Source organism: Oncorhynchus masou, chromosome 19, assembly GCF_036934945.1.
Source record: "Oncorhynchus masou masou isolate Uvic2021 chromosome 19, UVic_Omas_1.1, whole genome shotgun sequence".
NCBI classification, from domain to species: Eukaryota; Metazoa; Chordata; class Actinopteri; order Salmoniformes; family Salmonidae; genus Oncorhynchus; species Oncorhynchus masou.
Genome location: NC_088230.1, coordinates 28361831 through 28380668, shown reverse-complemented (window position 1 = coordinate 28380668; position 18838 = coordinate 28361831). Strand labels below are relative to the sequence as shown.

At 42.0% G+C, this 18838-nt stretch overlaps 1 long non-coding RNA gene across 1 annotated transcript; it reads left to right on the top strand.

Moving 5' to 3' along the window:
• Positions 1-892: 892 nt before the first annotated feature.
• On the top strand, positions 893-6935 carry LOC135505588 (uncharacterized). The gene is made up of 4 exons (XR_010450293.1): positions 893-1143; positions 4014-4288; positions 6642-6718; positions 6857-6935. It is a non-coding gene; the product is annotated as an uncharacterized LOC135505588 (long non-coding RNA).
• The last annotated feature ends 11903 nt before the right edge of the window (positions 6936-18838 follow it).

Genomic DNA, 18838 nt, shown 5'->3' with positions numbered 1-18838 from the left:
CTATACGTTTGTTTTTGTGTAACTCTGTGTTGTTGTTTTTGCCGCACTGCTTTGCTTTATCTTGGCCAGGTTGCAGTTGTAAATGAGAACTTGTTCTCAACTGGCCTACCTGGTTAAATAAAGAAATTTAAAAAATTAAAAGTGTGTGTATTGGCCCTCCAACATCACTTCCAGCAGAATCTGGTCTCCCATCCAGGGACCAACTCTGTTTAGCTTCAAAGGCAAGCCAGCAGTGGGATGCAGGGTAGTAGGCTGCTGGCTATATAGGGAATAGGGTGCCATTTGGGACGCAGGCTCTGTGTCTGTAGAAACAGAACAAAGCACAAAAAAACACCCTCCAAATGTTGTTTTTTCAACTTTATAGAATGTCATAGATACAGTATTAAGTATTCAGGGGCATATGGGTCCTATGTATAGACCTTGGCATGATTAAATGGAGTAAGAAGAATTCTAATTATCCTGAAAAGATAACGCTTCACTGAATGAATGTTTGACTCAAGCTAAACTCATGCTTACAAATGGATTTACCAAACAATGAATCCACCTCCACACCCTCTCTTCATCTTTATTGTGGTTTACATGGTGCTAACTCCAATCCTGTCACACACACCACCACCAGAAATAGTTTATGACAAAAAATCAAGTAAAGCAGGGTAGATTACAGAGCTGAGGCGTGGGGTATGGACAAGGATAGCAATTACTGTAATGGATGACTCAGGTGATAGGTGAAAAATCTGTTTATGTGCCATTCAGCAAGGCACTTAACCCTAATTGTATAAAACAGTCTGCTAAATGACTAAAAAGTAAATTCATACAAGCTACAACAGTACACTGGGCTCTCATTCTGCGTCAGTCAATGTTGCCCTCTATAGGGAAACATCAGACATTGGACTACAAGTGCAATCCACCTCAATGAGTACTGGCTTAAACACATTTCTTATATTGAATATCTGTAGCTTTATTCCTCTGTAGTTCAGATATAGTATTGAACAATTTCGTCATAAAAACATTTATGTTAAAAACCTGACGGATTTATTTATTGGTAACACACACAGGAAGTTCCTATTCTACAACAACAAACCGATGTGTTATTTTCTGATGTGAAACAAACGGAAGTGTGTGAAACTGGACGAGGAATAAACGGTAGGTTATACAGTATAACTTCTTATAGAATTTTCACCACTTTTAGATTCGCCAGAAAATATACATTATCTTGTTGTGTCTAACCTAGCCATTACAGCCTAACTGGCCGCAAGTTTTTTAAGTCTCTCTGCCACAGGTGTGATTGAACGTTTTAATAATTGCATGCAAAACAACGCTTTTCAAACGCAGATTTTTCACTGGGCTCTTGCCCATTTATTAGCAGCGAATATTAAACTAACCCATAAACCGACAGATGGCGATTTTGAGTCATTTCGTTTTACCATCCAAATATATGGACCGGTTTGTACATAAAACATTCAATTCAGACTGCAAAGGCGAAAAAACAATATGCATACATTCTTTATGAAACAACATTTTCCACCACCATGAATGTTTTTTTGTACGAACCGGACCACGGGGAATATGTGTGTATAGCCAACTTCATGGATTCCCTTTGGACGGTAAAATGAGACGACGCTCTCCATCTGCCGGTCTTTGGGCTAAAACGAAATTTAAGAATTCAATGGCAGATTTGACCATATGTCGCATAGGGACTGAATATTATTTATAATGAGGGATACCTGCAGATAATCGGATCTCTGAAATGAATGTCCCTCCCAAATGTAACATATTTGTACCCGACCCTCTCCCATACCCAAAATAATAATTAAAACAACGTGGATTGCACAAAACATATCTACCGTTTACACTCACTCCTAGGACCAAGAAACGTTTTAGAAACTGTTCTTTGCCATGTAATGCTTACAAAATGAATTAGCCAGAAGGTTAGCACTGCCTGAATCAATCATCTTATTTTTGCCGGTCCTTGAAATAATTGCCTTTTTATAAATGCATGTCATGCAATTCTAGGTCCTTTTACATGACTGGAGACAAGCAGAATCTTTTACAATACCACAAAGCATGACATCGAATGACAACATGCTGCAGCACCAGAGAGGTTTTGATTTATTTTTCAGGCTATTGTTAAAAAAGAAGAGACAACTTTAGCACTGTTCCAAACGTAGAATATCAAATGTAAAAGTTGAGCACAACAGAACCAGTTACAACTTAAGTATCATCAATGAATTAGAGAAATAGCCATTCATTGTTTCACACAGCAGCCACATATCATCAGGTACAGTGCATTCTGAAATTCAGACCCCTTGACTTTTTCCACATTTTGTTACATTACAGCCTTATTCTAAAATGTATTTAAAAATAATAATAATTCTCAATCTACACAACACCACATAATGTCAGAGAAAACTTTGGATACCTTATTATTTACATAAGTATTCAGACCCTTTGCTTTAAGACTCCAAATTGAGCTCAGGTGCATCCTGTTTCCATTGATCATCCTTGAGCTGTTTCTACAACTTGATTGGAGTCAATCTGTAGTAAATTCAATTGATTGGACATGATTTGTAAAGGCACACACCTGTCTATATAAGGCCCCACACTTGACAGTGCATGTCAGAGCAAAAACCGAGCCACGAGGTCGAAGGAATTGTCCATAGAGCTCAGGATTGTGTCGAGGCACAGATCTGGGAAAGGGTACCAAAAATGTCTGCGGCATTGAAAGTCCTCAAGAACACAGTAGCCTCCATCATTCTGAAATGGAAGAAGTTCGGAACCAACAACACTCTTCCTAGAGCTGGCCGCCCGGCCAAACTGAGCAATTGGGGTAGAAGGACCATGGTCAGGGAGATGACCAAGAACCCGATGGTCACTCTGACAGAGCTCTGGAGTTTCTCTGTGGAGATGGGAGAACCTTCCAGAAGGACAACCATCTCTGCAGCACACCGCCAAATCAAGCCTTTATGGTAGAGTGACCAGACAGAAGCCACTCCTCAGTAAAATGCACATGACAGCCCGCTTGATGTTTGCCAAAAGGCACCTAAAGGACTCTCAGACCATGAAAAACAAGATTCTCTGGTCAGATGAAACCAAGATTGAACTCTTTGGCCTGAATGCCAAGCATCACGTCTGGAGGAAACTTGGCACGATCCCCACGGTGAAGCAAGGTGGTGGCAGCATCATGTTGTGGGGATGTTTTTCAGACGCAGGGACTGTGAGGATTGGGGGAGAGCTGAGCAGAGTACAGCGAGATCCTTGATTAGACCATGCTCCAGAGCGCTCAGGACCTCCGATTGGGCGACGGTTCCCCTTCCAACTTGACAACGACCCAAGGCACACAGCCAAGACAATGCAGGAGTGGCTTCGGGACAATTCTCTGAATGTCCTTGAGTGGGCCAGCCAGAGCCTGGACTTGAACCCAATCTAACATCTCTGGAGAGACCTGAAAATAGCTGTGCAGCGACGCTACCCATCCCACCTGAATGAGCTTGAGTGCGGATCTGCAGGGGAGAAACTCCCCAAATACAGGCGTGCCAAGCTTGTTGTGTCCTACCCAAGAATACTCATGGCTCTAATCACTGCCAAAGGTGCTTCAACAAAGTACTGAGTACAGGGGTCTGAATACTTATGTAAATGTCATCTGTTTTTTTTGTTTTTTTTTACTTTGCAAAAATATCTAAACCTGTTTTTGCTTTGGCATTATGGGGTATTGTGTGTAGATTGAAGGGGGGGTGATTTAATACATTTTAGAATAAGGCTGTAACATACATTTTTGGGGGGAAAAGTCAAGGGGTCTGAATATTTTCCTAATGCACTGTTTGGCCCTGTCCGGGGGTATCATTGGACGTGGCCACAGTGTCTACTGATCCCTCCTGTCTCAGCCTCCAGTATTTATGCTGCAGTAGTTTGTGTCGGGGGGCTAGGGTCAGTCTGTTATATCTGGAGTACTTCTCCTGTCTTATCCAGTGTCCTGTGTGAATTTTAAGTATGTTATTCTTCTTTCTTTCTCTCAGAGGACCTGAGCACTAGGACCATGCCTTAGGACTACCTGACCTGATGACTCCTTGCTGTCCCCAGTCCACCTGGTCGTGCTTCTGCTCCAGTTTGAATTGTTCTGCCTGTGGCTATGGAACCTTGACCTGTTCACCGGACGTGCTACCTGTCCCAGACCTGCTGTTTTCAACTCTCTAGAGACAGCAGGAGCGGTAGAGATACTCTGAATGATTGGCTATGAAAAGCCAACTGACATTTACTCCTGAGGTGCTGACCGGCACCCTCTACAACCACTGTGATTATTATTATTTGACCCTACTGGTCATTTATGAACATTTGAACATCTTGGCCATATTCTGTTATAATCTCCACTCAGCACAGCCAGAAGAGGACTGGCCACCCCTCAGCCTGGTTCTTCTCTAGGTTTCTTCCTAGGTTATGAACTTTTTAGGGAGTTTTTCTTAGCCACCGTGCTTCTACACCTGCACTGCTTGCTGTTTGGGGTTTTCGGCTGGGTTTCTGTACAGCACTTTGTGACATCAGCTGATGTAAGAAGGGCTTTATAAATGAATTTGATTGATTGAAACTCTTTTCATTTGGGGGAACTATCATTTTCAAATGTGTTATATTTTAGTCCATGATATTGTTACAAAATAGATGTGTTGACTGATTAGGGTATGGGAATATAAGAGCATCTGCTAGGCTAAATTAAACTAGGCATGCACAGCGCACCACATGATCCTCAAACCAAAGACTGGCCAAACTCGTGCTTCTAAAAGTGAATTTGATAAGGTGTCTTTCGGTTCATTCTGATCAGAATGAGTTGTTCCCCACGCAAGGGCTTTCTTACAGACAGAAATACCCTCCCCCCTCACCGGATTTGGTGGTCCTGGGCTACATTTTTTTGTAGGTATGGAACATTTCTGGGATCTTTTATTTCAGCTCAAGAAACATGGGACCAGTGTTTTATGTTTGTTCAGTGTAGCATAAAACATTGCGTATGTCATTATAGATCGCTTTATATAATCAGGTCCATTTTAATTTATTTTGACATTTTAAATTATCAAGATGTAGGCCTATGCTTTTAGTCATTTTCTTCAACAAAAGCCACAGCACCCTCACATAACTCCTCAATTCAAGACCTGTTTTGACCTTAACACACCAAGCTCTTCACTGACACAGATATTTAAGGAGTGCATGGTCACTGAAGTGATTGGCTGACAATCTATGGATGGTAGAATATAAATTCATCTGTCAAACAGGTAGGCTTACCTGTTATTTCTTGAATATGAATAGGTTCTTAAACAAAGCACTCTTGTTAGTATTCTAAAATCAAATTAAAATGAAGACTTTAGATGAATTAGGTCTTCTTATATTTACCTACTACCCATGCGCTGTCCATCTCCGCGGCTGCAAAGTAATGTATGTAAATTACTCAGGGCTTTTTGAGGTCAATAACTCTGATAAATAGCTTCATTATGGGCAACTAAACAAATGTTTATATTGAAATTAATTATAACGATGTCATCCTCTTCACGCTCTCCCTTTCAAACGGAACAGGACATCAGTAGGTCTAGTCCGCGTGAACAGATATTGCATTTTTTAAAATATATATATTGACTGGCCTGAAGTGCCACCGTACACAGCACAGTCATTGGTTAGGCAGCCGCAGCACAAAGGGGTTTACTTCAGCAAGAGCATTGCAGGACGGGCCTCTTGATAGGGAACGCCTTATCCATTGCAGTGTGTAATGCAGTGAAGCCTAGTTTTATATTCACCATCTCAGCAGCGCAAACATTTGGGATGGAAGTTCATTATTTTAGGAACATAGCTTTCCCCGGTGCTCTTCGTGTAGCCTAGGCCTATAGAATAGACCAGCCTTTCTCAAACTACTTTGTGCCAGGGAGACCCCAGAGGGTTTTTTATATTTGTATTTTGTTGCAGCAAGAGAGAAGCTGGTCTCATATAAGTAGGTAGAATGAAAGGGGATTCACTTCAACTCTGCCATATCGCGTCTGCTGCTGAACAGTCAGAATGTGAACAGGCGCATCTTATTAAAACGATAGCGCAGGCCTTGGTCACAGGACAGCTCCTATAGTTTATCATCAATAACTGGTGACAAGCTGTGAGTCTCTTCAGTGCTGGTGAACGGATTACGTATCCACTGCTTTCCAAGGCGTGGATCAGATTGCGAGGGGAAGTAATCTTCGAATTTGAGCAGAGTTTTGCTCAGATGTGACCCCAACAATTTATGTATGTGATCCATGTCTACATAACCCACGTCAGTCAGAGTTTAGAATAGAGGGAACATATTGAAAAATGCCTCTATCCACTAGGTCTCTCCAGACACCCAGTTTTTTCTTGAAATCGGCAATTCTATCGTTTGCTTGGAAAATGTCACTTTAGCGTCCCTGCATGGCTCGGTTGAGCAGCAGTCTTGTCTATAGGCCTGCAGTTCCCGATACAACGGTCCCATCGTAATCCATGTCCGTATGTACTCGTTCAGGACACGCAGTTGTATTCTGAGGCAACTCTTTGCCAGGTAATTTTCATACGTGGCAAATATATACAAGAAGCGGAATTTGAAATGTCAGTCTTCTTGTGAACTACAATTCTGACGCTGTGTTTTAACATTTATAAACATCCAGTAATCGTCAGTGATGAGTGACTATGACTGCCAACAGACAGGGATGGAACTGGGCCAGTGGAGCAGGCTCTGTCTCAGGTACAGTAAACCAAATGCACACACACTGAACAGCCAATCCCAGCACACTAGTCATTATCTCTGAGTGTGCATTGCGTCTGTGTGGTGCATTTGTGGATGTTTTTCATGTGCTCACGTGAGTGTGTGCGTGTTCCACAGGACACATCAGTGATAACAGTGTCTCAGTGTGTTCTGGCTCTGTGGATGCTGTTTCCTACCTGACCCCGCACCAGAGGAGGAGCAGGGGCTGATGAGCATGCCCAAGACCATGGTAATGTGCCACCTGGCCCTGGCAGACCTGGTCAGGGTAGGAACATAGGTAGCTGAGTATGGGGCACCTGTTGTAGCATGTTATATAATGTTTAAAAAAAGACTAAGGTCGGGATTCAATTAATAGCACAGCGTACTGGACAGTGTGGCTTACAAAATTACAAATTATATACAGACAGCAACCATCAGATTCTGTTCCAACACCCCCCTAAACCAACTCATGGGAAAGCCCCCACCCAATGGCCCAACTAGCAATTTAGACCAGTCCCGAATGGCAGTCCCAATGGCACGCAAAAGTGGGGCAGGGCCGGGGAAAAGACTGCTAAATATGTTAGGATGGTATAGTGCTAATCTCTCTGCCTGTCACGTGCGTTCGCAATACACCAGTTCAACAATGTATCGATTAATCAGCAGCCAATGGGATCGCACTGCGCTTTTTCTCCTTTTAAACGTTCTTGTTCTATGCTGTATTTTACATTCTGCTAAAAAAGAGCAAGCTGGCTTTTCTCCTATAATATTTGTTCAGAAAATTCTCAAAATAATTGAGTTACAGTATATTTGATTTTGGAATTGCTAGGTGGGATTATTTATTTTGCTATCACGAATTGGATGAATGAGGATGAAAAAACATGTATTTCCATATATGTCTGGAAGGGCTTACGCTAATGCAATGGAAGGCCTCTGAAGGTGCATGCTTAACTGTTTATATAATGTCGTTGCTTCGTTGCTTTCATCAGTTTGTTAAATACAGTTGAAGTCGGAAGTTTACATACACTTAGGTTGGAGTCATTAAAACTCGTTTTTCAATCACTCCACACATTTCAAACTATAGTTTTGTCAGGTCGGTTAGGACATCTACTTTATGCATGACACAAGTCATTTTTACAACTATTGTTTCCATATATATATTATTTAACTTAAAATTCACTGTATCACAATTCCAGTGTGTCAGACGTTTACATACTGACTGTGCTTTTAAACAGCTTGGAAAATTTCAGAAATTATGTCATGGCTTTAGAATCTTCTGACAATTGGAGGTGTACCTGTGGATGTATTTCAAGGCCTACCTTCAAACTCAGTGCCTCTTTGCTTGACATCATGGGAATATCAAAAGAAATCAGCTAAGACCTCAGAAAAAAAATTGTAGACCTTCACAAGTCTGGGTCATCTTTGGGAGCAATTTCCAAACGCCTGAAGGTACCACGTTCATCTGTACAAACAATAGTACGCAAGTATAAACACCATGGGACCTCGCAGCCGTCATACCGCTCAGGAAGGAGATGTGTTCTGTCTCCTAGAGATGAACGAACTTTGGTGTGCAAAAAGTGCAAATCAATCCCAGAACAACAGCAAAGGACCTTGTGAAGATGCTGGAGGAAATCGGTACAAAAGTATCTATATCCACAGTAAAACGAGTCCTACATTGACAAAACCTGAAAGGCCGCTCAGCAAGGAAGAAGCCACTGCTCCAAAACCTCGATTTTGCAACTGTACATGGGGACAAAGATCGTACTTTTTGGAGAAATGTCCTCTGGTCTGATGAAACAAAAATAGAACTGTTTGGCCATGATGACCATCGTTATGTTTGGATGAAAAAGGGAGAGGCTTGCAAGCCAAAGAACACCATCCCACCCGTGAAGCACGGGGGTGGCAGCATCATGTTGTGGGGGTGCTTTGCTGCAGGAGGGACTGGGGCACATCACAAAATAGATGGCATCATGAGAAAGGGAAATTATGTGGATATATTAATGTAACATCTCAAGATATCAGTTAAAGCTTGGTCGCAAATGGGTCTTCTAAATGGACAATGACCCCAAGCATACTTCCAAAGTTGTGGCAAAATGGCTTAAGGACAACAAAGTCAAGGTATTGGAGTGGCCATCACAAAGCCCTGACCTCAATCCCATAGAACATTTTAGGGCGGAACTGAAAAAGCGTGTGCGAGCAAGGAGGCTACAAACCTGACTCAGTTACACCAGCTCTGTCAGGAGGAATGGGCCAAAATTCACCTAACTTATTATGGGAAGCTTGTGGAAGGCTACCAGAAACATTTGACCTAAGTTAAACAATTTAAAGGCAATGCAACTAAATACTAATTGAGTGTATTTTCACTAGGATTAAATGTCAGGAATTGTGAAAAACTGAGTTGAAATGTATTTGGCTAAGGTGTATGTAACCTTCCGACTTCAACTGTATGTATTTCACACATTAGCGACAGGTTGTCTTATCATTGTTAGCCTAGATTATTGTAATTTGTACTCATTGTACATTGTGTAATTAACGTAATTAAGAGTGAACATTGTGGTGCAGTCTTATCTGTGGAACGGAGGAATGTTGCTGTTGGTCTACAATCCTTTGGTCTCTGACTACCGGGACATCACTTGCAATGTTCCATTTTATATTTGTGAGATTAGGTTATATGGCTGGGCTGAAATACGTGTGGTTACAGAAGTGCTAGAGTTTCCACTTGCTATTTTCTGTGGTAATAAAATCATCTACTAGAATTCCAACCTCCTGAGAAGGGCCCATAATGACAGACTTAAACGAAGTCTATGAGTTCCTAGCAGTAGCCCGTTATGTGAATAGTTAGTAAATGGCCTCTTATTTGGGGAAGTCTTCTCTGTGGGACATTGCAAGGATCAAGTGTCCTAAATTCTGTCTGGTCCTCCTCCCTGTCTGTGTGCCAGATGGGAACAATTTTAACCTGAGGAGGTGGTACAGGATCATGCAGTCTTCCCTGACCACAGACAGCAGGACAACATAGCCAGATGAGTCACCTCTAATTTTTAACTGGTTCTTTCAATGTTCTCTCTCAAAAGTTGGCTGTGCAGAGCCTGTGGTCTAGTGGTAACGCATAACATATAATCACATATACTTCTCCCCACAGGAAACTAGGGTTCAATTCCTGTCTACCCTTTCTACTGTGTCTTCCCCTTCATCCATCTTCTCTCTTTCACAACTTTCTGTATAAAGTGGAATAAAGTACATGTTCAAATAATTCGCCTTTAAAAAACAAATTAGCCCCCAGAAACCTCACTAGCCTTTGAAGAAAGACATGTTGATTGTCCTCAAAAGGAGATGTATGTGCCACTCACATCAGTCTGTTCAGACCCAAAATAAAAAGAACTGTGGATTTGGCTATTTCAGCCACACCCGTTGCTGAAGGGTGTATCAAATTGAGCACACCGCCATGCAATCTCCATAGACAAACATTGGCAGTAGAATGGCCTTACTGAAGAGCTCAGTGACTTTCAATGTGGCACCGTCAGTTCGACAAATTTCCGTCCTGCTAGAGCTGTCCCGGTCAACTGTAAGAGCTGTTATTGTGAAGAGGAAACATCTAGGAGCAACAACGGCTTAGCCTCGAAGTAGTAGGCCACAAGCTCACAGAACAGGACCGATGAGTGCTGAAGCGCATCTGTCCTCGGTTGCAACACTCACTACAGAGTTCCAAACTGTCTCTGGCACAATAGCTGTTCGTTGGCAGCTTCATAAAATGGGTTTCCATGGCTGAGCAGCCACACACAAGCCTAAGATCACCATGTGCAATGCCAAGCGTCGGCTAGAGTGGTGTAAAACTCGCTGCCATTGGACTCTGGAGCAGTGGAAATGCGTTCTCTCGAGTGATGAATCATGCTTCACCATCTAGCAGTCCGACAGACAAATCTGGGTTTGGCGGATGCCAGGAGAACACTACCTGCCCAAATGCATAGTGACAACTGTAAAGTTTCGTGGAGGAGGAATAATGGTCTGGGGCTGTTTTTCATGGCTTGGGCTCGGCCCCTTAGTTCCAGTGAAGGCTACTCTTAATGCTACAACATACAATGACATTCTAGACAATTCTGTGGTTCCAACTTTGTGGCAACAGTTTGGGGAAGGCCCTTTCCTGTTTCAGAATGACAATGCGCACGGGGGTGCACAAAGCGAGGTTCATACAGAAATGGTTTGTCGAGATTGGTATGGAAGAACTTGACTGCCCTGCACAGAGCCCTGCCCACAACCCCATCGGACACCTTTGGGATGATTTGGAACGCCGACTGCAAGCCAGGTCGGGCACTAATCGCCCAACATCAGTGCCCGACCTCACTAATGCAGTTGTGGCTGAATAGAAGCAAGTCCCCACAGCAATGTTCCAACATCTAGTGGAAAGCCTTCCCCAGAAGAGTGGAGGCTGTTATAGCAGCAAACAGGGGACCAACGCCATATTAATGGCCATGATTTTGGAATTAAATGTTTGATGAGCAGGTGTCCACATACTTTTAGTCATGTAGTGTATATTGCATTTATTTTATGGCTGGTGATGACACTGACAACAGGTCTAAATGTGTCATGAGTGTTATAACCATATTATGTGTTATGATGTGTGTCAAGTAAAGTGTTACCCCATAATGTCAACGTGGAATTATGTTTTTGAAAATGTTACAAATGAATAAAAAATGAAAAGCTGAAATGTCTTGAGTCAATATGAATTCAAACACCTTGCTATGGCAAGCCTCAATAAGTTCAGGAGGAAAAATGTGCTTAACAACTCACAAGTTGCATGGACTCACTAGTTGTGTATGACATACAATTATCTGGAAACCGCTCAGGGATTTCATTTAATGGCTGTGATAGAAGAACTGAGGATGTATCAATAACATTGTAGTTACTCCACAATACTAACCTAATTGACAGAGTGAAAAGAAGGAAGCATGTACAGAATACAAATACTACAACAAAAATGTGGGGCAAATCCAATACATTTTTTTATTTAACTAGGCAAGTCAGTTAAGAACAAATTCTTATTTTCAATGACGGCCTAGGAACAGTGGGTTAACTGCCTGTTCAGGGGCAGAACGACAGATTTGTACCTTGTCAGCTCAGGGATTTGAACTTGCAACCTTCCGGTTACTAGTCCAACGCGCTAACCACTAGGCTACCCTGCCGCCCCATTTCCCCACATTACAGTACCACTCTCCAGATTTTCAACGACAGTGGTGGCTGCATCATGTTATGGATGTGCTTGTAATCGCTAAGGACTGGGGAGTATTTCAGAATAAAAATAAACAAAATGGAGCTATACACAGGCGTAACCTGGTTCAGGCACTGTTATCAGTGTCCTTCTGCTTTTGCTAATCTCGCTCTTCTCCACCCTATTTTCCCTCACCCCCATTTCCCTTTCCCACTAACCACACTGCTTTCCCTCACCCTCCCTCTCCTCATCTTCCCTCACCTTCTCCCACTAACCACACTCTTTTCCCTCACCCTCCTTCTCCCTTTTCACCATCAACCCTCACCCTCATGCTAACCACACTCTTTTCCCTCACCCTCCCTCTCCCCATCTTCCCTCACCTTCTCCCACTAACCACACTCTCTTCCCTCACCCTCCTTCTCACCATCATCCCTCTCACACTAACCACCCCCATCCTCACCTTCTCTAGGTGTTGCGGAGCAGCTACAGATGAGTTTCCAGTAGCTGTTTGGTTCCCCTGCGGCCCCTACATCCTCCGGGCCCAGCCTGCACCACCAAACCGTGGAGAGCAACCCTCCAGCCCTCCAACCTAAAATACTGGCACCCAGCCCTGAGGGCCTGCAAGCCCAGGTAAGGCCCAGTGCCCGGTTGCATGAGACGCCATAAGTAGACTCAGTGATGAACAAAGTAGACCTCCCTTACCCTGAATCATTTCGCATAAACCAAAACAGAGGTGATGGTGTCATCCTAACTGATGTTGTATACAACAGCGATAGCCTTCAGACAGACACGGTGCCCAGTTCCCAGACTGCTGAGAGCTTATGGTGGTTGTATGTGCTGGGTGAAGGAGAGGGGTCATGCAGGCCTGTGTGTTCTCTCTTCTCTGATGGGGGATGTTTTCACTGTCAGCACTGATCAAATCTACCAAGCTACCCTCCGCTTTCTTTGCCACCTTACTCATTCTACTTCTTGGAGTTGTGGAGAGTGACTCCCTTCTAACCTGTCGTCTCACAGGGACTCTTTCAGTTTCACTGTATAGGGCCCATCTTCACCATCTTGATTAAATCTAGTCCCCCCCCCCACATATAGGTAGTAGGAATGATGACACTTTAGAAAAAAGTTACTTGTTGCGGCCATGCAGAAATTTATAAATATACTTGTATAAACAAAACGGCCAAGACACGTGCTCTGTTTAAATATGGTCTGGATGAGAGGACCAGGATGTCTGTCGTATGCTGTTTACACACTGGTTATTTGTCATATGCACAAGGAAAGGAGCAAACAGGGAAGTGAGACGAACCATTGGCAAAGAGGCACTCTGCTTTTAGAGTCCACTGTTCAATCTCCTTTGCTTCATGAAAGTTATATTCAACTCTTTCAGATTGGTCTGTAGGCACAACTCACCGGTATTGTGCTCCACTTATAGCACAGGGCTAGAGTAGTGTACTTTTTACATTTTACTCATTTACCAGACTCTCTTATCCAGAGTGACTTACAGTAGTGAGTGCATACATTTTGTACTTGTCTCCCGTGGGAATCGAACCCACAACCCGCTATGCTGTTACTAACTGAGCAACACAGGAAGGTTACATTGAGTAAAGTCATACCGTATTAAAAAACTAAATCACGACAGCTGTGAGGGAAACAGGAAGTTTCGGTACAATTTTATGAATGCTGAAACATACAGTTAATTTGTTTGTTCAACATGGTGGGAACTTTTTGCGTCTGTAAAATTAATTATGTGAGATGACAGTGGAAAGTAAACTTGAAGTCACAATGATATGGTGTGTGTGTGGTCCTCCCACTACGACTCCGGAAACCATGCAGTTTATTACAGAGCTTTCAGAAAGTATTCACACCCCTTGACTTTTTCCACATTAAAATTGATTAAATTGAGATTGTGTCACTGGCCTACACACAATACCCCATAATGTCAAAGTAGAATTACTATTTTTGAAATGTTTACAAATTAATTAAAAATGAAAGCTGAAATGTCTTGAGTCAATTAGTATTCAACCCCTTTGCTATGGCAAGCCTAGATAAGTTCATGAGTAAAAAATTGCTTAACAACTCACTCTGTGATTCACTGTGTGCAATAGTAGTGTATAACATGATTTTTGAATGACTACCTCAACTCTGTACCCCACACATACAGTACCAGTCAAAAGTTTGGACATACCTACTCATTCCAGGGTTTTTATTTTTGCTATTTTCTCAATTGTAGAATAATAGTGAACACATCAAAACTATGACACAATAAATATGAAATCATGTAGTAACCAAGGTGTGAAATCAAAATATATTTTAAATTTGAGAAGTAGCCACCCTTTGCCTTGATGACAGCTTTGCACACTCTTGGCATTCTCTCAACCAGTTTCATGAGAATGGAATGCATTTCAATTAATAGATGTGCCTTGTTAAAAGTTAATTTGTGGAATTTCTTTCCTTCTTAATACATTTGAGCAAATCAGTTGTGTTGTGACAAGGTGGGGTAAACAGAAGATAGCCCTATTTGGTAAAAGACCAAGTCCATATGATGGCAAGAACCACTCAAATAAGCAAAGAGAAACAACATTCTCCCATTCAGTTCATCATTACTTTAAGACATGAAAGTCAGTCAATCGGGAAAAATTCAAGAACTTTGGAAGTTTCTTCAAGTGCAGTCGCGAAAACCATCAAGCGCTATGATGAAACTGGCTCTCATGAGGACCGCCACGGGAAAGGAAGACCCAGAGTTACCTCTGCTGCAGAGGATAAGTTCATTAGAGTTACCAGCCTCAGAAACTGCAACCCCAAAAAATGCTTCACAGAGTTCAATTAACAGACATCTCAACATCAACTGTTCAGAGGAGACTGTGTGAGTCAGGCTTTCATGGTCGAATTGCTGCAAAGAAATCACTACTAAAGGACACCAATAAGAATAGACTTGCTAGGGCCAAGAAACACGAGCAATGGACATTATCTGTCCTTTGGTCGGAGTCGAAATTAGAGATTTTTGGTTCCAAACTCTGTGTCTTTGTGAGACGCAGAGTAAGTGAACAGATGATCTCTGCATGTGTGGTTCCCACCGTGAAGCATGGAGGAGGAGGTGTGATGGTGCTTTGCTGGTAGCACTGTCTGTGATTTATTTATTTAGAATTCAAGGCACACTTAACCAGCATGGTAACCACAGCATTCTGTTGTGATACACCACCCAATCTGGTTTGCGCTTAGTGGGACTATCATTTGTTTTTCAACAGGACAATGACCCAACACACCTCCAGGTGGTGTAAGGGCTATTTGACCAAGAAGGAGAGTGATTGAGTATTGCATCAGATGACCTGGCCTCCACAATCACCTGACCTTAACCCAATTGAGATAGTTTGGGATGAGTTTGACCGCAGAGTGAAGGAAAAGTAGCCAACAAGTGCTCAGCATATGTGGGACCTCCTTCAAAACTGTTAAAGCATTCCAGGTGACGCTGGTTGAGAGAATGCCAAGAGTGTGCAAAGCTGTCAACAAGGCAAAGGGTGGCTACTTTGAAGAATCTAAAATAAAATAAATATTTTGATTTATTTAACACTTTTTGGGGTTTCTACATGATTCCATATGTTATTTCATAGTTTTGATATCTTCACACTTTTTGTACAATGTAGAAAATAGTACAAATAAAGAAAAACCCTTGAATGAGTTGGTGTATCAAAGCTTTTGACTGATACTGTAAAATTATCTGCAAAACGCTCAAGGATTTCACCATGACGCCAATGGTGACTTCAAAAGAGTTCATGGCTGTGATAGGAGAAAACTACAATGTTGTTGATCCATCCTCAGTTAACTCCACAATAATAACCTAATTGACGGAGTGAAAAGAAGGAGGCCTGTACAGAATACAAATATTCCAAAACATGCATCCTGTTTGCAACAAGGCACTAAAGTAATACTGCAAAAAAAGTGGCAAATCAATTCGCTTTTTTCCTGTATACAAAATGTTATATTTGGGCCAAATCCAATACAACATATTACTAAGTACCACTCTTCATATTTTCAAGCATAGTGGTTCCTGCATCATGTTATGGGTATGCTTATAATGCTTAAGGACTAGGGAGTTTTTCAGAATAAAAAATAAACAGAATGGAGCTAAGCACTGGCAAAATCCCAGAGGAAAACCTGGTTCAGTCTGCTTTCCACCAGACACTGGGAGATGAATTTACCTTCAGCAGGACAAAAACCTCAAACAAGGCCAAATTTAGACTGAAGTTGCTAACCAAGAAGACAGTGAATGTGGTCGAGTTAGTTTTGACTTAAATCTACTTGAAAATCTAGGTCAAGACCTTAAAATTGCTGTCCAGCAATGATCAACAACCAATTTGACAGAGCTTGAAGATTTTCTAAAAGAATAATGTCAAATGTTGCACAATCCAGATGTGTTAAACTCTGAGAGACTTACCCAGAATGACTCAGCTTTAATCGCTGCCAAAGGTGCTTCTACAAAGTATTGACTCTGGTGTGAATACTAATGTAAATGAGATCTGTATTTCACTTTTAAAAAATGTGCTAATATTTCTAAAAACGTTTTCACTTTGTCCTTATGTAGTATTGTGCGTAGATTGGTGAGAATTATTATTTTTTTAATCCATTTTAAATTCAACCTCTGTGGAATAAATCATGGGGTATGAATACTTTCTGGAGGAACTGTAGGCTACAGATTAAATAAATTGATGAACTTCACACGGCGGTGAAAGTGCACAGTGACGGAGCTTGATGCTCCTTTCCAATAAATACCCAGGGTCTTATTCTGGTGACACAATGATCGATGCTTGAAAACTTATGTTGTTTAGTACATCGTCAAACACGGATTATTATCCACAGCAAGTCTGTTTGGTGGAAACACACCACTGGTGCGAAAAATGTGCATATTTTCTTATAATTGCTTGAAAATCTGGTCGCCAATTGGATGGAAATCTAGCCAACTGCATTGAGTTTTTCTGCGATGTTTTGTTTCCCCCTCCAGGTTCTGTAAGAACCACTATGCAGAGATGGAGGCCACTCTCCTCAGGATGTACGAATGGCTACTGGACCGGTTCTCCTTCTTCCTGGGGGTGAAACCTGACTGTGTGTATGAAGAAGTACTGAAGGTGGAGAGGCATTTCCTCAGGAGCAGCAAGCCCTGGGCTAGAGCTTTAACTGCGCCCACAAAGACACAGCCCAGAAAACAGCCCAACGGCAAACAAACCAGAAAAACAACTTTGTTCTCTAGGCAGCTAAAGAGAGTGACTTCATCGGGACCAACTACTATGGATTGTTACTGTGCCATAATGCCATGCTGACGGATTACTTTAGTTTTTGTCTCGATGTAATATGATTGAGTGTTTGCCTTTTTGTACAAATTGCCTGTGGATTACAATGCGATTACGATGCGATATGATGGTTATGAACATGCTGTACTTTCAGTTATATGAAACTATATTTTCTGTTATTACAATGTTATACGTCAACCTTTGTCCCAGCTATGAATCGAGGTTCATAAAAATCTGACATTATGCACATACGGCTTTGCAACTCTGTTAATTAAGGAATACCAGACATTTTAGGCTAAGACTACAGGCTGTCAATTTCCGTGTTACTTTAGTTTTGAGTGTGATGGACAGGTAATGGGTGTTACCTGCCATTAGTGGTTTTGGACTGCTTTGTCCCAATTCTCAGACACTTCTATGAAACTTTGTAGAAGCACCTATGGCAGCGATTACAGCTTTGAGTCGTCTTGGGTATGTCTGTGTCAGCATTGCACATCTGGATTTGGGGATTTTCTCTCATTCTTCCTTGCAGATTTTCTCATGCTCTGTTAAGTTAGATGGGGAGCGGCAGTGAACAGCAATCTTCAAGTCACTGCAGATCATCACCAAATTTCACAGTGGGTGTGAGACCTGGAGAGGCCTACAAGCCACAGTGCCAGGTCAATCAAGGTGTGGATGGAGGACCACCATATCAAGACCCTGTCATGGCCAGCCCAATCTCCAGACCTGAACCCCATTGAAAACCTCTAGAATGTGATCAAGAGGAAGATGGATGGTCACCAGCCATCAAACAAAGCCAAGCTACTTACATTTTTGCTCCAGGAGTGGCATACAATTGGAAAATCTGAACATCGCTCCCCATGATGGCTGTCTTTCGGAATGTGTTCCCACCTATAAATACCTTGGAGTTTGGTTAGATGATCATCTCTTTTAAAACTCGTAACCGAGATGGCAAAGAAGCTGTGTCATCAGAGCACAGAACGTAAATTGTACAGGCCACTTATGTCAGTGCTTGATTATGGTGATGTTTTATATATGCATGGATCAGCATCAGTACTGAAGACATTGGATGCAGCGTTGCGCTTTGTTACTTTTGCACACATCATTGCCTTTTATACACTTTGGCTGGCTGGGACTCCCTGACTTTTAGAAGGACCAGACGCTGGTTGATATTTGTCTATAAAGCTGTCTTACAGAAACTTCCTAATTATCTTAACTCAACAATCCAGTGGTCAAACAGAGTTTATCAGACTCGGTCACAGGACATGCTAGTGCAAGAGATGCCCCGATTCACTCTGAGTTAGTCAAAACGGCATTTGAATATCATGCTTCACACTCATGGAATGAATTGCAGAGAGAACTCCAGTTAGATGTTTTGGTACCTGTAAGACAGTTTAAATGCACATTACATTAACTTTTTAGTATAAACTGTGATTTCTTTTTGTAATGTGTTTTTCTTATAGAAGTGTATTTATTTAAATATTTTTCATCTCCGTCTTGTTGTTACGGCTGTTAAAGGAAGAGGACCAAAGCAGAGCGTGGTTGGTGTACATTTTCCTTTATTGAATAAAAATGACGCCGAACAAAACAATAAATACTACAAAACAGCTAAAGGCTATGCGCCCTAAACAAAGTCAACTTCCCACA